This window comes from Eptatretus burgeri, chromosome 10 (assembly GCF_056783735.1).
Source record: "Eptatretus burgeri isolate ZD-2024b chromosome 10, Ebu_testis_v1, whole genome shotgun sequence".
Lineage (NCBI taxonomy): Eukaryota > Metazoa > Chordata > Myxini > Myxiniformes > Myxinidae > Eptatretus > Eptatretus burgeri.
This window is the reverse complement of record NC_140970.1, coordinates 68289018-68311775: the sequence shown is the minus strand read 5'-3', so window position 1 is coordinate 68311775 and position 22758 is coordinate 68289018.

Here is a 22758-nt window from a genome sequence, read left to right as displayed (position 1 = left end):
TTGAGGTCCACACTGTTAAGGAAGAGGGAGGGGAGGGGCTTTGGCTGCAGGGGGAGGGGAGAGGAGGGGGGTTGTGTGAGGGAGGAGAGGTGGAGGTAGGGAAAGTTGTTGACAGTTGATGAAATTTTGTCGAAGAACTAGGGGAGAGGGTCGGATTGGGAGGAGGACAAAGGGCTAGGTGGTGAAGGGATGAGTAGCAGTAGGGAGTAATATGAGGTGGGGCAATGGGAAGTGGGAGATTGGAGGAAGTGGAAGAATGAGCTGGAAGAGAAACGTTGGGGGAAGGAGGCAGCTTTGTAGCTGTGAAGAGGGGCAGCTTTGAGAAGGGGGAGAAACGTGAGGCAGAAGCTTTGAGGCGGAAGAGGGAGAGGGTTGTTTTGAAGAGGGAGGAGGGGGCTGAATTGAGAGGGAAGCTTTGAGAGGGAGGGGAGACAAGGAGAGCAGGAAAGATCATGGGGGAGGAGGGAGAAGGGTGGGGAGAGGGGGGATGACACTGGGTAGTGGTGTGGTAGCAGTGGGAGCAGGCAGGGGGAGGAACAAGATTTGAGGGGGTGGGAAGAAGGGGAGAGGTGATGAGAGGATATAGAGAGCGTGATAGAGATATTGAGCAGTGTGCTGAATGAGAGTGTGAGACATTTGAGAACCACACTTTTTGGGATATCAGAGGAGGGACTGTTAGTTAGGCAGAGGACAGTGGAGATATGCTGTGATGGGGGGGGGGAAGATGGGAGGAATAAGGAGGGGGTGTAACAGGGAGATAGGAGGAGGAAGACTTAAGGAGGTGGGATGAATTTGCACTGAAGTTGGAAAAAAAAAAGGAATGATTAATAATGGAATATGAACAAGTATTGCAAAATGGGTTTTTTCATTTGTAGATCAGAGATTTGTTTGAATAATTCGGAAGATGGATGGAGTGCAGGAGAATTGGCAGAGTGAAGAAAGGAAGCGTCGTAACAGATGGAATTTTTAGACATGGGATGAAAGAAAGGTCGAATTGAGTAGAGGTTTTTGAAGAAGAAGAAGAAGAACCGGGCAAGGAAGGGAGGTTGAAACATTGTAAGAGACCGTTTTTAGATCCTCGTGGAGGATCTCTAAGTCTTACTCACGTTGTTGTTCTTGTGGACTTTTTTGTTTCACAGCCTTCAGTTTTCATCGTAACTTCCTGAAATTTGGCATATATATGTAAAAATACCCTGTGCAGACAGTAACCATCTCAGATTTTCAAAATTCCTCCGAAAAAAAAAGTTATGATGTCAAAATATCTCCACTAATGGAAATCGCCAAAAAAATTATCTTCGAAACTAGGCAAGCTTTTTGAATTCTGTTTGCGGGAATCGAACAGGGCATTAGCAGAGATGAATTACCGCACATATGATACATCGTTATGACGTCATATCAATTTTTATGACGTCAGTCCTATTTTTTGACATTTTTCGTTTCACAACCCAGAGTTTTCATCGGATCTTCGTGAAACTTGCCATGTATATGCAGAAAGCCCACGCGCAGGCAGCAACCATCTCCGATTTTGGAAATTCTTCCTAGAAAAAAAAGTTGACGTCATAATATCGCCGCTAATGGAAATCGCCTATAACATTATCTCGGAAACTAGGCAAGCTGTTTGAATTTTGTTTGCGGGAATCAAGCTGGGCATTAGCACAGGTAATTTATCGCAAACCTGATACATCACAATGACGCCATATTCGTTTTTATGACGTCATCATTAAGACGAGGATCTTAGCTCATTCGAGCTTGTTATTTTTATTTTTGAAGATTATGGAAGAGGAGGGAAGAGTGAAGGAAAAGTTTGAAGTAAAGGTCATGAAGGTGTGTGGTGAAAACCTTCACGATCAGTGGGATGGGCAGGGAAGAGGAGAGAGAAGGAAGAAGAAGAGTTGGTATACAGGAAGTCACATGGTTATGTTGGGTTTAAGGTGAGAAGAGAAAATGTTTTTTTTTTTTCGTTGTATTTTTTATATTTAAGACATCAAACAGAGGGTATCGTTGGGAGGGGGGAAGGTTAGGAGGATGGAGGGAAAAAGTGTTGAAAATAAAGGTGATGTTAATAAGGAGAAAATACAATAAAACACGATTATGCACACCCACTGGAAGATGGGTAGGCCTCAGGGAAACCTGACATGAAAAGACAGACACAAACTCACCAAATAGCACAAGTTTTGAAATAAAACCGAAATAGGAGCACACGGTAAACATTGAGGCAACAAAATAAACAATCAAAACGTGACAAACAACGACCGGAAACTTATCTTTGAGAAAGTCGGCAGAGACCCCTGGAGAGAGCCAACCTGTTGTCCTGTTTCCGGAACCGGAAGAGGTCTCAAAAACCGGAACCGGAAGTGCGTCTCAAAAACCGGAACCGGAAGTGCATCTGGGGAGTTAAAATTTAAAAAATCCGCTGTATATTTGTATGTAATAAATAGATGGCACCGAAGTGTAAATGTGAATTCCTCGTCTAAAAAGGTATTTCTTTTTGTGAATGTGAATAAAAAAACAATCAACCCGATTATACGATTTTCATCAGCAATCTTTTCACCTCTCCCTTTCCTCTAGGATTGATTTATAAATCCATAAACATTGCAAGCAAACAGCGATTGGACACAGTGAAAGGACATATATGGCCCATGACACAGAAATATTATATAATTTAAATTCCATTACACATCCTGTAAACTCCACTCATTGAACTGGCTTTAATGGCCTCGAGTTGTAAAACAGATCACAATCACATGACGAAGAACAAGATTACCTTGTTTGGCATTCTCGTCTGAACTAATAGCTCCGAATGGGCAGGGTCATGGATCCAGGTTCCCATCCCATAAAGTGTACACCATACATTTGCCCATTGTCTACTTGTGTCCTTGTAAATCACATCAAAGTCAACTTGTATATCTTTGTCCTGCAACTGATTTATACAGTGTAAGCTTTTCCACGAGCATTAGATAGTTTTAAAATAAATAAATAAACAGGACAACGGGCCCTTTCATTGGTAAAAGCCAATAATTTTGACAGTACTTACGATAAGTCATGGCTGAAAACCCATTCCAGACAGAACCGCCACTCTATGGACACATGCTGTGAAAATTTCAACTGAGAAACTCCAGGAATTGAACCCACATCATGGAGGGCAATGCAACAGGAATTTACAGCACTCCAACAGAAAACCGCTCCCTTACCTGGCTTACTCCAACAGAAAACCGCTCCCTTACCTGGCTTACTCCAACAGAAAATCGCTCCCTTACCTGGCTTACTCCAACAGAAAACCGCTCCCTTACCTGGCTTACTCCAACAGAAAACCGCTCCCTTATCTGGCTTACTCCAACAGAAAACCGCTCCCTTACCTGGCTTACTCCAATAGAAAACCGCTCCCTTACCTGGCTTACTCCAACAGAAAACCGCTCCCTTACCTGGCTTACTCCAACAGAAAACCGCTCCCTTACCTGGCTTACTCCAACAGAAAACCGCTCCCTTACCTGGCTTACTCCAACAGAAAACCGCTCCCTTACCTGGCTTACTCCAACAGAAAACCGCTCCCTTACCTGGCTTACTCCAACAGAAAACCACTCACTTAACTAGTTTGCTCCAACAGAAAACCGCTCATTCACCTGGCTTGTTTAACAACTTCTCGCACTAACCCAGAAGAGCAGCTTTCTGATTGGCTCTGCTGTGATATAGTGCTAACTTTGTCATTGATATGTAGATATCCATCCACAGCATCGGTGCCCACGTCGCTCCTGCAGGTAACTCGTCTTTTTTACACTGCAGCAATGGATAAGACCTAAGGTCATTCAGAACAACCTCCTGTCATAAGGGAAGTGATCAAGTGAATGAGGGTCACCCGGAATGAGTGGATGAGCATCTCATGTCGACCAAACCAGGTGGGACAGGCAAATAGTCCCATGATGGTGGTCACTAATGAGCCAGCTGGGTTCTTTTCATCAACAATCGAATGGAGATGTGTAAGTTATTCTCAAACTAACTCGACTTGCTAGAGCCTCGGTGGTTTAATGGTTAGATTAGAGCATCTGCTTCGAGTCTGGGAGGTCAGTGATTCGAACCCCCGCTGAGTCATACCAAAGACTTTTTTTTAAATACCAAGTGCTGCTTCCTTGTTTGATGCTCAGCATTTTAAAAAAAGAGAGCACGGACAAACAATCACAGCTTGGTAATAATAGCAAATGCTTTGTTGGACCCAATAACCTCCTCCTAAAGTTTCTTGTGAGATTTCACATATCCGGAAGCCACCTGGACCTCCTGAAGCTGATACTGCTGCCTGGATTTTAATCCATAATATCTAGGATGCCAATTCAGTGTCCTCAGCCATGACTCATTACTGTACCCCAAAATGGTCGTGGTGGTTGAGACCTGGTAAGTCGAAATAAATAACACATCCCCAAATGGAAGAGGTTTAAACAAATGAAAAAAATCCTGAAACTCAATCACGCTCACATCCAGCAGTATGAACATTTGGAGTCAACATGTACATATGGGATGGTTAATTTGAGGATGTGTCAAGATGGCAGAAGTGCACACTGCACATTGATCTTCCTGAGAATTATGTGGAGCGTTAATATTACTGATGATGTGTCGAATACGTGTCTATTGTAAAGTTGGAATGAATAAAGAAACTTTGATAACGACTTTTGGTATGCCACTTACAATATATGCCTGGTGGTGGGATTGTGGATCCTCGGGTTCTGAGTTCAAATCCTGCTTGGCTGTTGAATTAATACCAGGTGGGGTTGATTCAGCCTGTCATCTTTCGGAAGTTGGGAAAGTGAGTACCAGCTTGCTGGGATTATTGAGCCATTCAAGTATCCTGTGTTGGAGTGGTGACCTGACCAGCATTGTGCCCAATATCCCAGGAGACTACTTTGGCAGCTCACTGATTCTCTGTACAGAGTATGGTCCCAATGGATGTATATGCTTATAATATTCATTATTCAATGAAATCGTTTTAATATTCCAATGTTTCCCCCAATATACCAATATTAAGACGAATGAAAGTCTAAAGTATTGCCATATTACTCTGATACTGCAGAAAGACTTTGAAATGTCACAAAGAGCTGTGGTTGGCAGTATCTTGCTGTGTTCCCTCTGGTAGCCCAGTTTCCATCTAATCGGCCTTTTAGGATTCCTGTGGCCGAACCGTTGACAGCCAAAGCCACTGCCTATGTTCACACTGCTGAGTGTTGGGTACGTTTGGCAGGTTGCAGTTGTGTCTTTGAGACATATGGCGTCATCATCATTATCTGTCCCATGACTGAAACGATCGTGGCGACGCCAAGCTGGTGATAGACCCGGTGGTGTTGGTCTCCTCTCCAGGACAGGTGAGGGCAGAGATTTTGGGGGCAAAAAAAATTATACATGATTGAGGCTCATGGAAGACCTAGAGCAGAATGGAATGGAGAAAAAAAATGGAAAAGTGGAAAAACCAACAGCATAGCTGAGAGTGAGATAAAGAGGAGGGGGTCGGGAATGACACATGGAGTGAATAAGCTGCACACAAGCTGAATGAAGCAAGCAAGAAAAGGAAGGGGAAAGTGGCATTGAAACAGGAAAGGAACAAACAAACGAAAAGAGGTGAGGGAAAGGGGGGGCTGAACTGGGGAAGCCCAGGAGGGAAGGATGAGACTGAACAAACTGGGAAAGTTCACTCTTCAGGAGGGAAAAAGAGGAAGGAATGAGTGGATGTGAACAGTGATCCTGGATTTTGGAAGTTTCACCAAAAAGGGGTTGATGGTGGACTGTGTGCACCCTGAAGGAACCTGGGGAGGGGGTGGGGGCAAAACCCCAAAAGAGCAGAAGGTGCAACACCAGAAAGGAAGCGGTAGAACACAGAGAGACCACCAACCTGTCTGTGATGGTGAAGAGATAGGCCCATAGACTCAGCTTCATCTCCGAGATTCCAGTAATGATGACGGCCTTTGTTTCCACGGCATCAAGCTGAGCGGGATGTGAGATAGGGGAGCCAGTCCAGAGGGGAGAGTGGTTCTCCATTAAGCTGCAAATGAAGGCCTTGTAGGTGGACATGAGTTTATGTGTGCCAAAGAAGGACATTTTATGATAGAAGATTCCCAGTTGGTGGATGGCTTTGGAAACCATCTTGGAAATATGGTCTGCCCAAGAAAGTGAGATCGAGGTGTTTGAATGACTGAAATGCCTCAAGAGGTTTGTTACAAGAGTAGAGAGCAGGGGGTTGCCAGATGGTCCTGTCGGAGAGAGTGTGATATTTGTCAGGATTGAAAGACATGTTCCAATTGTGAATAAGGAAGAAATGTTCAGAAACGTTGAAGTTTTAATGATGTATAATTTTGTGACTACAATCACTACTTTATGATTAAAAAAAAAAACTCTGTCATGTGTCATTCAAAGCTAAGAATGTTTCGGTATTTGGTCAAAATAAAACATCCAACAAATTACACACACACACACACACACACACACACACACACACACACACACACACACACACACACACACACACACACACACACACACACACACACACACACACACACACACACACACACACACACACACACAACAACGATCATGAAGGTCATCAAAACGAGTTACCCACCAAAGAAATTGTGACAGAGTAGTTTGGCAGATTTATTGCAGAATTTTAAGATTTATGAACAGAGAGATTTTTGTTGTTCAGGTTTTACTAAGACATAGATTCAAGGTGCTGTGGAATTTACACTTTAGCACCAGCAGACACACATGTGCAGTTCGGCCACAACATTAAAACATATATATATATATATATATTTATATATTTAACAGATATCCCATGTAATCTCATATCAGCAGGCATTGTCAAATATTTATTCTTTCATTGAAAGTGCTCCGGTAGAGATTGTAACCTCAAGAAAGTTGAAACAGATCCTGTAATCGAGGTTGCTTTGCACATTGGATTCATAAATGTTATGCAGGGTTGTCCATCTCCCTGTCACCCTGCTATCAAATAATACACAGGATGGGGTAAAAAAAAAAAAGTCAAAAAAATATACAGGGGTTGGGGGTAACATGACATGAACCACTCTTTTTATTTCCCATTTACCATGGAAGACGCATGAGATAGTAGACAGAATGTGTTGACAGAGGAATTGCAAATATATCTTCATGTCCCCATATATGGGTGTGAGTAAGCCCCTCCATTGATGAAGTGTAACTAAAGGGAGAAAGCAGTTGAATGACAAGGAGCTGATCAGGTTATCTTTGTCCTGCAGTTACATTCCGAGGGAGGAAATACAAACCAAAGACTTCTTTTTTTTATTTGTTGTGTAATCACTATTGAAATGATGTTGAATTTTTATGTGACCACATTATGGCTGGCAAGATAACGTTTTGCATACTTGCCTTGGAGTTGTTTAACCTGGGTTCGAACCTCGAACTACCTCCAGTGCCTTCAGAAAGTATTCACACCCCTCGACTTTTGTCACATTTTGTTGTGTTACAGAGTGAATTTAAAATGGATTAAATTTACATGTTTTTTTTTTTGTCACCGATCTACACAAAATACCCCATCATGACAAAGTGAAGGCATGTTTTTAGAAATTTTTACAAATTAATTTAAAAATTAAAAGGTGACATGTCTTGCGTAAATAAGTATTCAACCCCTTTGCTAAGACTCTCCAAAAAGATCTTGAGAAAAAAACATGTGAATTCAATAACTGTCAGCATTGTTTGTTGTAGTGGGGCAACTTAGCTAAATATAGCATAACAATTGTGCATTTTGTGAGGAAAGCACCAACTTTGGCACACTAGTAGCCTATCATATTATGAACAGATTTGGATATTGGGCCATCTCAAATTCAGCCTTTGATGGCTGTGGCAGCCATTTTCCACTGCCATCAAAAATTTTGAGATGGCCCAATATCCAAATCTGTTCATAATATGATAGGCTACTAGTGTGCCAAATTTGGTGCTTTCTTCACAAAATGCACAATTGTTATGCTAAGTTGCCCCACTATTGGTGGACGTTGAAGACCCTGTGGTGTATTTGGCGATGAGTCAGCGAGTTATCATCGCCACCATGAACAAATTACAAATTCTAACCAGAATCACCTCCAGTCGAATGTCACACCTGGCCACAGTACCCAAAACATTCCCAGCTATCCCCACGAGAAGGAGGGAATAATTAAGGTCATTAAATAACGATAGGAGTCGATGTGACCACGTGAATGGATGAGAGTCCACTCTTATAGCTTTCCCACTTATAACATTGACTTACTTAAATGATAACAGAATATGGGAAATTAAATAAGCCCTGGAAGAATTTGTGAGAAAGGGAAGAAAAACAATAACACACCATATTTATTCCAAACCAAAAATCCATCCATCCATCGGGACCATACTCTGTACAGAGCATCGGTCGGTGCTGCCGAAGCAGTCTCCTCGGCTATTGGGCACAATCCTGGATGGGTCACCACTCCAATGCAGAATACTCAAATGCCTCAATCATCCCAGCAAGCTGTTACTCATTTTGCTGATATTGGAAGGATTTCAGGCTGAGTCAACCCCACCACGTACTAATTCAAAGGCTGAGCAGGATTTGAACTTAAGACCTTAGGAACCCAAACTTGCCACCATAACCATTAAGCCAACACCAGGCATAAACTGAAAGTGTTTTCTTGGAAGAACGAGAACGACACTCGGGAGAGCGCATCCCTCCGCCAGGCTGAACAGTTACATTTTGTATCCCACTGATAGTCTGGATCTGGATCTAATCGGCTTGTTCTTGTTACCTAACCAACTCATCCACCAAGTTTTGTCATACCTTGTCCACAACTTTTCGAGATATCCTGTTCATAAACAGACAAACAGACAAGGAGACAGACAGGGGTGTAAACATCACCTCCGCCCATCTTCAGTGGCGGAGCGAGGTAATAAGAGTGATCCAATTATTCACAAATTCAAACAAACCATTATTTTGCAGAAAATCCTCTCCCATGGGACTTTTTGGCCATGACTAATGTCCGAACATAAGTTCCAGTTTATGCTCTGGCAAGAAGCCTTAACTGCTTGGTATTGAGCTGAGGTCTGCATCCTTCAGGCCCTGTTCGCTTATATGGGCACAGCGGATGGAGGAAGTTCATTATATCACTTGTAAACACAAACTTATTTGGACATATTCGATGGCAGTGTGACAACTCCGAATGAACTACAGGTGTGAATGTCAGAAGTAATAATTCACCCAATTCACCACCGTTATTCATCCTCAAATAATAACCACAACGTGATTCTGCACGTTAAACCACATCTGAAAAGCACGAGGATTGCATCAGCGCGTTTCATGATTCATCACCCAAGAAATTCCTTACAAAGCTGCTTGGTTTATTATGATTTTATCTCAGCCGGGGTATCGCATTGCCATAATCACCCACTTCACAGACACACTGTAATATATAAGCAGTTCGAAATGATTGTGATGGAAATTCAACGGTCAATTCAATCGACACCGACATTTAGCAATAAACTGAAAACACAATTGAGGACAAGCAGAATATTTCACTTTCCAATGCTTTATGTAAACCGATCAAATCTATTCCGATGTGAGGTCCGCAAAGGGAGCCTCATATGTTCAAGCAATGAAAGATCAAAGCAAGTCCAGTTCAGGGTCCCTTTCAGGGTGAGTTTCTTTACCCTTAACCCATTGATCCAAATGGGTATTTAAAGTTTGCATACCAGCATGCACAGACCACTAAATACACAATACTCTTTAAACAGATATACAGAACAATACAGGAGAGTTTGTGAAGCACTATGTTGAACTTTTTTTTTTTCCTGTTGTTAGTGGTTGTGGCATCAGAGAGGACGTGCAGCGAAGCAGTGTGTTTGTGTTCCCAATTATAAGCACCTGGTGGTGAAAGTAACATGTGCAGGTAGTTGGTGCCTTGTAGGAGAGGAAAACGGCTTTAAAAGTTTACTTTACATGGCTGGCTTATAAATCTCAAAGGTCAGGGACAAGCATTTCATATTGAATTAAAACCACACAAAGTTATACGTCAAGACATCCTGTCGTTTTCCTCTTTTTCTTTTATTTTTTCCTCCTCTCGATGGCATTTTTTATTTTCTATTATTTTTTATTGTCTCCTATAAGGTTGTTGTTGTAGTTGTGAAAATACATTGTTAATCTTGTACAGTTATCTAACAAGGATAGATAGTTCTGTAACAAGTATAGCCCCCTTCCCTCCTTTCCATCCTTTCCAACACTCCCCTCCTCCAAACGGACAATTTTTTTTTTGTCTAATCTCTTTCCCCAATACATGTGATTGTAATAATCACTTCTTACAGGGAACACATAACGGACTGGGATTCCATTACAGATTCGTCCAGCTGCTTCCATCATTTTGGAGTACGCTCATGTGGAATTTGGACAGGATCGTGGCACACGGTGGTGAACTCTTTTCAAACTAGATGGTATTCATAGAATACCGAGCCCACGCAGTCTTGAGAAGGACTTGGTGCGAGCCAACTATTTTGTCACCGAAACAACTCAAATCCACCGAGTTTTGTCATAACTTGTCCACAACTTTTTTGAGATATCATGACATATATAAAAAATTTTAACCCCATCTTTCAATTTTAGAAATTAGACCTATGTTGACATTTTGACCACAAAAATAATTGGTGGTTGAATTCAGTGAACTGATATGCAAATCCTCTTCAAATTTCAAGTCAATCAGATAAAAATTTGACAATTTTAGAAATTCTGGACTATGTTGACCTTTTGGCCAATGTTGACCTCAAAAATAGTTAGTGGTTGAATTCAATGACCAGGTATGTAAATCCTCTTCAAATTTCAAGTTAATGGGATAAAAAATTGACAATTTTATAAAATTGCCAATGTTGACCTCAAAAGAGTGACCGCTATATCACATGGTCATGTAACATGTGGAGAAGTTTCTATTTCCTCCACTGGACGGTTTTCAATGTACGCTCTTAACAAAATGCAGACATGTACGACGTAAGCCACCGATCGCTTAAACTCGCTTTTTGCTTCGTCAGCGCAGGGTGAAGATACCGTGACATCTTTAACATCCAACGGCGAATGCTAAATACACGGGACAGCCGGCTTAACGTCCTCTTGAAGGATGATGTGGTGATTGATGCAACCATCTTGCCTGTGAAGCAGCAGGGAATCGAACCCAGACGAGACAGCCCAGAGGAGATTCCCCAACATCCGAGCTGTATCCATGCATCATTCGTCGAGTTCTAGTTTCAATGCACTTGTTAATGAATGCATCATAAACTGGAATTCACATTTTATGGGAATTCCTGGGATGAACCGAGAGAAGACTGGTCAAGTTTATTAATAGCTGTTCAAAATTGTCGATACTAAGTATGGGACATCATAAAGTGCAGACAACGGAAACACCCAAAGCAGATCAGATTACTACAATCTTGTACTTTCCAACCACTTCTCAGTGCACACTATCAATCCTTTTGTCAGCAGATGTAAATGAAACATGTTTGGAATGTTAATGATGTTTCAATTTTGTAGAAAATGCTTGTGCTTAAATCTTAATAATCCCTGCACTTTATTCCCATCAACAGTTGTTAATTCAGCAAAGCCAAGGTGGTTTTCTGCCAGAGACGTGGAGTGTCCAAGATGTTTATGACAGCACATGACACTCCAACGTTTTGATTTTCAATTGTTTAATAAATAAAAAAAATCTTACTTAATAGATGTACTTATGTATTGTCAAATAACGTTAAATATTGGCGTGTCTTCGCTTATCGTGATTAGTTCATTCCGATAACTTTTGAAACGAGCCTCGTGTGTTCAGTGTAAATGTATCACCAAAACCAAAAACTGGATACATTTGCTTTTTGTTGAACACATAATTATTCAAACAAGAAACATAAAAAAATATTTTTAGACGAATTTCTCCATTACATAATATAACTTGCAGTGAGGTTTCCATGAATTCGCAGAAAGAATGAATAGTGGGGCAACGTAGCTAAATATAGCATAACAATTGTGCATTTTGTGAGGAAAGTACCAAATTTGGCACACTAGTAGCCTATCATATTATGAACAGATTTGTATATTGGGCCATCTCAAATTCAGCCGCTGATGGCTGTGGCAGCCATTTTCCACTGCCATCAAAAATTTTGAGATTGCCTAATATCCAAATCTGTTCATAATATGATAGGCTACTGGTGTGCCAAATTTGGTGCTTTCCTCACAAAATGCACAATTGTTATGCTAAGTTGCCCCACTAGAAGAAAGCTCAAGCAAACCGGATTGGACGGACAAGTTAATATTCTGATTCTGATGTACCATCCTCTGTATACAGAGTGTTAGTGGTGCCAAAGTAGTTTCTTGGCAAGGGTTACACTGGGTGGTTTTCCATTGCCTTCCCAGCAGTAGTTAGGGCAGGAATTTGTAATTTGTTCATGGTGCTAGAGATAGCTCACCGACTCTTCACGAAGGACACCGTGGGATCTTTAACATCCACCAACTAATGCTGGTAGATGTGACGCCCAGTTGAATGTCCATCCGAAGGACGTCAACACATTGATGAATCGCTGGGGTGACAGTTTATAGCTGCGTCGAGATTCGAACCTGGGATAGATAGCTCAGAGGCGAATGTACATACCTCTAGGCTATGGGAAGAATAGCAATGGGTAACTCGAACAAGATCTGGTCTGCAACCGGACCTGAACCAAAATCTAATCGGCTTGTTCTTCTCACCGCCCAACTCATCCACCAAGTTTTGTCCGAATCCGTCCACAACTTTTTGAGATATCGTGCTATTTATCGTTTTTGGCCCAATCCCTCAATGGTGAAGATTCACTTAAAAACTGCAGTAGCCGGATCCAGGTCCGGATCTTCACCAAAATCTAATCAACTCGTCCTTCTCTTACACCCAACCTCTCCACCAAGTTTCGGCCGAAGCTGTCCACTACATTTGGAGATATCGTGCTCACAGACAAACAGACAAGCCGGTAGGCGGACATGGGTAGTCGACTACCCAATAGAACCTGACGCGATTGGCCCGTTCGATGGGATATGACGTTAGGATTAAGCACAAGAAAATTCATGATTCTAGCTTCAAGGGTTAATGCTGCAGATTGTTTTTTTCGTTAAAATACCCCCACATTTAGAGGTTTTTCGGCCGTTGCTAGGCAACGGAGGGTCCATAGCAACGGTTCTTTCTCACACATAACTAGGACATACCATGAACCTACCATACCAGTTTCATGTATATCTGACTCATAGTCTCTGAGATTTAACGAACTTCGTTTTTTTTATTGTTTTCGACCAGGGTTCATTCAAAGTCTATCTTCTCCGACAGTTTTCATAGGATCCGGCTGGAAATTTTTGACAATATGGCTGAATGTACTGCCCACAGTCGCCCGTGGCCCGATTTTTGATTTTAGAAAAAAAAATTTTTTTATGATTTTTTCTAAAATTTCAAAGTCCCGTTGCTAGTCAACGGTGGTGTCCATAGCAACGGTTCTCATTTGCACACAACTAGGTCATGGTATGAACCTAGCAACCAAGTTTCATCGAAATCGCCATTGTATTAACTGAAATCGCCATTTTAAATACTGATAATAAGGGTAGAACAAATCTCAAAAAAAAGAATGTTTTTTTTTTCCGACTCGATCAACTACCCAACAGACAAACAGGGGTTTTCAATTTCAAACACACAGCATCCATCCACCTCCGGTGGCAAAGGTAATTATGCCTTGTCAAAGCTCTCATTTTCCCAATTACCAAACATATTCATATCACAGCTGGAATCCTACGATATAAAATCAGGCAATTGTGTGTGTGTGTGTGTGTGTGTGTGTGTGTGTGTGTGTGTGTGTGTGTGTGTGTGTGTGTGTGTGTGTGTGTGTGTGTGTGCGTGTGTGTGCGTGTGTGTGCGTGTGTGGGCGTGTGTGTGCATGTGTGTCTGAAAATAATAGAAAAGAACACAGCTGGGCTAATCTCCACCAAATTTTGCATACGTGTTGGGGGTACCCAGGGTCAGGTGATGGGTCCTCCCATTCTCCCCCATGCATGTGTGGGAAGCCGACTTTGGATTTTCACCTGTATGACTGGGCCAATCTCGAGCCCTGACTTAAAACCAAAAGTGCAATTTTTTTTTTCTTCAAGAAAACATACCTGAATCTCACAAATAATTACTTTGTTACACACCACACAGCTCAGCTTCTTTCTCCACTGAGTCGCGTTCCCAGATGAAACGGATATTGACTGGTCATGCTAAAATAAGGCGATTATCCGTACGTGCACCTGATCATTATAGAACCAAAAACAGCTGGGCCAATCTTCACCAAATTCTCCATACATGCTCGGGCTGGCCAGGTCAGCTCATGGGCGCAAAATAATTCACCCTCACCCCTGCCGAGAATGGCAATACGACCTGCGGTTGTCGCATGAACATGGAGGATAGTGCAAGTCGGTTGACCATTGAGCCCTGCTGGAGGGAGCGGGTCTGGACACCCATTTTTGCTCCCGGAGAGAACGGATATTACCATTACGGAAAGGATATGTGTGTCACATGTCCGTCTGTCCATCCGTCGCGCGAAGAAAAAGTAGGACCTCAAGCTTTAATATAGTGGTTCCTATTGTAAAATAATAAAAATGGTACTGTGGAAAGCTAATAATCAATTTACTTGGAACAAAAATGTGTCCATTTAACGACAGAGCGGGGAGGGGGGTCTCACTTGAGGTTAAGGAAGGTTTTAAGGAAAACAAATCATTCCTTCATCCGGGCCTAGGGTCTTCGGCTTCAGCCTCTTGTACACATTTGAAAACTGAACAACGCATCTTATATCATGAAATCAAGGTATATTTTGAGGAAAGAAAGGTACGTTTTGATTACAGTTACAACCTATGCAGAGGAAATGAGGTTATGCGTGTTTTGTTCAGGAGCAATCGAGACAACGGTCTACCATACACCGTGCAAATATAACCTTGGTACAGGATTTATAAACAAAGTGTATTTCTTATGTGCAAAGACATGTAATTCACATATGTGAAATAAATAAACACACGTGGCATTGTGGAGGATAGTATGGAGTTGGATATTGGAGTTGGGTGGAGGAAAAAGATGGGACAGAATTTGGAGAGGAAGGTTGAGACATTGGAGGAGGGGCAGGGTTGGAGACCTTTAGCAGTAGGGGGGTGAAGGTTGTGGTGGGGAAGAGGGTAATGAAGTGGGGAGGGGTCTGAAGACTTCGGGTTGAGAGGGGAAGGTTGAAGAGTTCTTGTTGGGGGGAGGTTTGAGGGTCGTGATGGGGAGAAGGATTGGAGTGGTTGGGGTTTGAAGCCTTCAGGTTGGGAGGGGGGTTGAGGACTTGGGGTATGTGAGGGGGTGGAGAGTTGAGAGCTTGAAGTCACATTTTACATTGCGTGGATGTTCTGCAGATCCCTGCTGGTTATCCTGAAAGCTGTTGGGGTCATCTGCCAAACAAACAAGCAAGCATTTTAAATAAGTATGAGACGACCCGTGAATCCATTGGGTTCCCATTGTGACAGCGGTTGATGAAAAAAATCATTTCAAGAAAAAAAAAAAAAAGATAGCTTCAGCGAACTATACCGCTGAGGTTGTTTGCATTGGTCAAATACTCCTGAAGAGTACTTTACTGAATCGGGAATTGATTTTTAAATAATTTTTTCGTTGCCCGATTTCAACGAAACTTGATACTGCACACCGCAGAAGAATGGTGAGTAGGGTGGGCTGAAAATTTTTGTGCTAACGTGTAACGTTTTGGCTGTATTTCGGGAAAATACATACATCATGAATTCCAGCGTGACGGAATCACTCATTTAATGCATTTATGGGCATATCCACCGAGATTATCGCCGTTTTCTATTAGAGGATGGAGGTAAAATCGTGTGCATGAAAAAGCATGAATAGAAATATGATCCACACTATAAAGTTCCATCCAGTCGTCGAGCATCGGCGGTTCGATTTTGAAGAATGACTTAAATTTCGTGACGGAATCACGCGCACAAATGACGTTTTCCGATACTAGGCGTAAATAACGATATATCTGCTCTTGTTAAAAAGATAAAAGGATCAGTGATATTCAAGCTATTCTGGGCTTCAGCGTTGCTGATCAAATCAATACACTCTTTTAATTGGGGCTAATTTCGTGAGATCCCCGGTTAATTGAAACTTGTGGTGGAATCACAGAGTCGACGTGACGGAATCACGACTGCAATTTCTTGGGATTAATTATTTTATAATTGATAAAAGACAACACGTGAGAATATTCAATGGATTATATTAAACATCACAAATGGGGACAAGGTAACATTGTCAAATTAAATGATTAGTTAGGGGAACAATGAATGAAAACGAAGCAACCAGTAATCTGAGTGAACAAGTAACTAAATGGCAGCTCGTACCCTAAAGGCAGGCCTACTTCTTATGGTGATGAAGGGACATTCAAACATCTGGTACGTCTGATCGCAACTACTAGTACATAATTATTCTGCACATTTGTCACAGATGAAATTATCCCCCGCTCTTCCGTAAACCCCCGCACATGTATCATGGAACCATGTGGAACAAAGCGGACATTGGATCCAGGACTCTGAATCCTGGTTGTCGTCGTCCTAGTAGTTTCCGTCACACAGACCACATACATTGCTCTGGTCGTCCCTATCGATTTCAGCTCTTCCCCGTGGTCTGATCACACACGAATTCTTCTTTCTCACCTTCTTCAGCTTCTTATTCTTCGTCGACGGCTGAGAAGTGGCACGGGAGGGGCCAGCATTGGGAGCCACTTCGTTGTTCGAAGAACCCGGATCTGAAATAGTACACCGTCATTTTTACTCAATAGTAAGAGGTTTTAAATGAACAAGAGTCGATAGGTAAACGAGTAGATTTTCTAATTGGGTGTGCCGACAGCCAGGAAGGTACAAAATTAAGTAACATGCTTTACCGACGGATGGCAGTGTGACTGTTGCACAATGTAATGGAGTCACTAACCTGGTGTGGCATTCCGCAACTCGGGAGGTAAGGTGGGGGTTACATGGTCAGGTTGCATGATCAGGCCGAAAGGTCCAACATCCACAATTGATGTGCAGTGATATTTGTGCCAGCGGTGCAATAAGGGGTTAATATATGTGTGACACATCTCAATGCTCAGCTCAACTCCCCAGCATCCTACCCGTACGACCACATTACATTGTTTCTATTGCTAGAAAGTTTCCTCTGTGTATTCTTTGTTATATATATATATATATATATATATATATATATATATATATATATATATATATATATATATATATATATATATATATATATATATATATATATATATATATATATATATATATATATATATATATATATATATATATATATATATATATATATATATCCCAAAGCAGTACAGAGTTTGTGGTTCCGTCACATTTTCGTGATTCCGTCACGCTCACCAGCCGTGAATGGGGCTAAAATGACAAAAGTCTGAATTTCCGGCGATAAAGCATGCAAATGTACCATTGGTTATTTAGTATTTGATTAGCCTGCCTTGAATATCACGAAGCTAGAAAGAAATAACAACAGAAATCGTGACGGAATCACAAAATCGCACAAAAGCGACAGTTCAAATGTATCCCATAGTTGCACATGCCTGGTCTCAACTATCATATGAATTAAACAGCCGTCTCAAACATAACCGTGTGCAGCAACTTTTCCTGATGATATTGATATGTAATATGTTTACTTACCTCTCAGAATAATGACAAGTCTCCATATTTAATGCGGGAAAATAGTCGAAATTCGCACTTGGCGAAATCTTCATGCTCCTTGCTACGCATCATGTTAACACAGGCCCGCAGAAATAAAATTCTCTTGCTTGGATTGTCCAAAAAGAGGAATTTTAACATACATCGGATGATAATGTATATCAAAAACGAAAATAAGAGAGAATCCGAGCTATTTTTAATTTTTGTTGTTTGGTTGACGTTTAGATGGAAATTCATGACATACATACATACATACATACATACATACATACATACATACATACAAGATGAGAGTTTTGGTAATATATAGATAATAAAAGTCAGAGTGGTGATACATGTTTTATGATGTTGCAAATGTAATCATCAGCACATTGCATTTTCCCCCCAAAAAAGTTGCAAACACTGAAAAAGCCAAAAACAGACCTCATGAAGTGTAAGTTGTGCCAGAAAAAAAATTCAGAATGGTGAGAAGGGAAAGATGTTTTAGAGAAGAATGCAGTGAGGTGGGGAGGGGGGGGGGAGAAAGAGACGTGGATGGAGAATGAAAGGGGAAGGGGCGAAGGCAGTGGGAAAATCATTACTCCACAACATCTGAGAATGCAAAAAGTAAAGACCCACAGCGTCAAATTATAATCATCCAGATCCTCCAGACACATCCTGCCATGGAGAGATTATAAATAAATTGATTGCACAATTCCTAAGTATTTCCAGGGAGGTGTACCCAGGGTTGGTCCCTGCAAGGACGAGACCTCCTGAGAAAGGAAGAGTCACTCTCTCCGGAGGAGATTCGTGCCTCCTTAATTACTCCTCGTCTTTATCTGGGAGTAGGAGGGTTTGTTCTTCCACTTTCAAGCACTCGAGTGAAGCTGAACCATGACGTGTTCCCTTAAACAAATAAAATAATAATCTCTGATGAAACTTCGAAGCCAGCTGGAGAGGAGAGGCATAACATGATCGTGTAAAAAAAATGTCAGGGTGAAATAAAAACCTAATTCACCAAACGTCTTTTACCCCAACCTCCCCCTCACCCAGTTTATACTGACATCTCATATCCAGTCCAAAAACAGCTGTCAAACTGCAAAAACTGTTTGCAAAGAAAAACAACTCCCATGCCAAGAGACGGAAAAACAGCGCATTTACACAGTGCAACAACAAATCAACTATTTGGGCCAAGCAGCTGGAGAACACCAGAAAGCTGGAAAACAACAGAATTTAACTCATGACATGACGTCACACTACGATGAGATCAGTGAGCATGCCCATTGTTCTTTGTTGAATTTTCATAGGATTGCTCAGCTCAGAGATGTCAAGTCACCTGAGCCATCTCTCAAGTCAAGTCTCAAGTCTTTGAGGGCAAGTCTCAAATCAAGTGTCAAGTCAAGTGTCATGTTTTAATGTCACTTTTATCAGAGAAAGACCTTGGTTACATGTTAGCCTTTTATACTCAAAAAGCTTACACGAGTCATGAGCTGGTTGCTTATATGATGTTGATGATTTTTGTGCGGGGAAATTAGGACCACTGGACCTGAGGCTTATCTGGGCTATGGCCTAATGTTGTAACCCAAATTTGGTAACATTCTGACTGGTGGGTCTGGAGAATAATGTATTTATAAAGGAATTAATGCCATTTCCCCAAAAGTGGACTAAGTCAGCCATTTTTACACACTTCTGGTCACATAATCGGCATCACTTGCACAATATAATTAACATCCCTACCCTTGCCAAATGTTGCACATGCAAATTTGGGAGTATTCTGACTGGTGGGTCTGGAGAATATTTTGGACGGAATTTATGTGACCATCATTTTGACACACTTCCGGTCATGTGATTGGCCTGGCCTCCACAATATAACATCAGGACCCTGTCCAAATGTTGCAACCCAAATTTGGGAGCATTCTGACTGGTGGATCTGGAGAAGATTTTTGAAGGAATTTACGTGATTTTCCCAAAAAATGACTGTCGGCCATTTTGACACACTTCCGGTCAGGTGATCAGCACGACATCTGCAATTTAACATCCCTACCCTGACCTAATGTTGAAACCCAAATTTGGGAGCATTCTGACTGGTGGGTCGGGAGAAGAAAATTTTTGAAGGAATTTATGTGATTTTCCCCAAAAATGACTGTCGGCCATTTTGACACACTTCCGGTCAGGTGATCAGCACGACATCTGCAATTTAACATCCCTACCCTGACCTAATGTTGAAACTCAAATTTGGGAGCATTCTGACTGGTGGGTCGGGAGAAGAAAATATTTGAAGGAATTTATGTGATTTTCCCCAAAAATGACTGTCGGCCATTTTGACACACTTCCGGTCAGGTGATCAGCATGACATCTGCAATTTAACATCCCTACCCTGACCTAATGTTGAAACCCAAATTTGGAAGCATTCTGACTGGTGGGTCTGGAGAAAATGCTTTTTGAAGAAATTTATTGTTGGCCATTTTGACCCACTTAAAGTCATGTGACCAGAACGAGCTTCACAATTCCGATTACCAGTCAGGAGAGGAATGTTGCTGCAAAATTTCAGCTGGATCGGCCCGGCAGTTTGACAGAAGTCAAATAGGAGATGGACGGACGGACAGACATACGTGCGCGATGACAATACCGAATCTGGAATTTAAATTCCAGATAAGCGAAAGAAAAAAAAAGAACCACTGGACCTGTAGCGGATCTGGGCCGTGGCATAATGTTGTAACCCAAATTTGGCAGCATTCTGATTGGTCGGTCAGGAGAGAAACACTTTTGAAGGAATTTACGCAATTTTCCCAAAAATTGACCAAGTCAGCCATTTCGTCAAGATAATATAAGTTGGCCACTGCTAGTTCTGGATTGATTAACCGGGTTTTCTTCGATTACATTGATTTGAATAAGTCTTGGTGGTATATTTCACAATATGAGAACGTCTTAACCTTAAGTGAGCCCCCCTAAAAAAAATTCTGGATCCACCCCTGCAGCCGACCAGACACCAAATGAAAATTAGTCAGACACATTATTGAGATAAATTTATTTTGATGTGGTGTTCATTCATTCATCGTCATTGTCAACAAGTCTTCAAGCTCAAGTCTCAAGTCAAGTCTCAATACACAAAATTTGCGACTTGAGGCGCCATCTCTGGCTCAGCTCATTACCTGTCTATAATTTACGTATGCATGGGGAGGGGGAGAGGAAAATTGAGGGAATTTTATACGGATGAAATAGAGAAAAGGAATGATGCTAGGAGGACAGGAAGGTAAGAGCAACACGATGATGTTACATGAACTTGGCACTTGTAATGAGTGGGGAGAGAAAAAGCATTTTGGAAGGAGATAGCAGGGATGGGGAAGGGAGTCACCGGACATGTATTTTGGGAGAGCTGCAGAAATCCGCGACTTTAAAAATGAAGTTTGAATGTGAACGAGACCCTTCGCACCTGCTCTGTGTGTGTGCGCTTTCAGTGACCCGTTTCTGTTGGTCTGGACACTTTTAACCTGCCTTGCTCGGGCGAAATCTGTAAGTTAAATAGTCTTTTTAACAATATTATCTTCAGCAGTTAAAGGAAAGAGTGGCAATTTCAAAATGATTAACCATAACTGTTCTGTTCCTGAATGCAAACCGGACTCACAGAAACAGATAGAAAATGCGAGAAATATCCGTGAATGAGACTGAGAAGTGTTAGGTTCCAACCATTTCCTGTTAACACAAAAGAGCGGCTGCAGCGGATATATAAATATACACACACACACACACACACACACACACACACACACACACACACACACACACACACACACACACAATGATTTCGATGAAGTCCGCACACAATCGCCTCGTCACACCATCTCACTCACCGGTTTCCCCGCTTGGTTCCGCTGATGGAGAGACCAAGGCAATAATCCTGACGGTGAGTGGAAGGAGAGAAGGACGGAGGTACTGTGGAGGGAGGGCTGCTAATGCGATTGGAACGGAGGGGCTTGTTAAGAGCGGAGAAGAGGGCCGCTATGAGGCGCTTGGTGATTGGAGGTCCGCGCTGAGTTGATGCTCCGCAGCTGTTCATATGGTGTGGAGTTGCTGAGTGGGGCATGGAGGAGCGGTTCGCTTGTGGATGCACTGGTCCTGTAGGCCTGCAACCCAGAACTAGGCCCCGCGGTTGGTTGCATCTTGGACACACTGCGTAGAGTCCTGAATGATTGTTGTGCTGAAGAGCGGGCGACGGGCGTATATGGTCCTGTGGGGTTGGCGGAGAGGACGGAGGTGAGCCCAAGGCAGTGCCGAGTTGTTGGTGCCTCAATAGCAATGTTGAGCTGCCTGCGTGGTGATCCCTGAGGTGAGAAGCTGGTGCCGATGCACCGGGGAATGGCGGGGGAGGTTCGGGATAGGGGATAGGACTTTGATGAACGAAACTTGCATTGGAAATATAGGAAAAGGAAACTAATTTCTGTACACAGACCCATTATCCTGAGTTTGTGTGGCAGCACCTTGCAGGCGGAATGTGTGCTGCAAAGAGAGGAGCTTGCCCCTCCTCTCGTGAGAAGAAAGACCATCTCACAAGGAGGCAGGGATCTGCACCAAGCTGAGAAAGCCTGGTGTTGGCTTAAAAGGTGGCTGGCTTAAGATTTTAGGGTATTGAGTTCGAGCCCCTGTTGCACTGTTAAATAACACCAGGTGGGTTGATTGAACCTGTCATTCTACCGAAGTTGGCAAAATGAGTACGAGCTTACTGAAGACAGGAGGCACTGCATCAGTGGCACAGCCGTGCTCCCAGCAATGATGCAACCACAGCCACACTGGCAAAATGATGATGGTGCTTCCTGTCTCTTCAAAAACGAAGCTCAAAAAGAGATGCCTCAGCAACGAGTGTTGCAACTTGAGAAGGAGGCCATTCTCCATTATAAAGTCTATTCAAGACATGAGCAGTGGGGAATGACTGGCAGGGTGAGGTATATTCATGGACCAGATGAAGAAGATGAGATTGGCTACCAGAATGGAAATGATGCCATTCCACCGATTCCAAAAAAAGTTTTGTC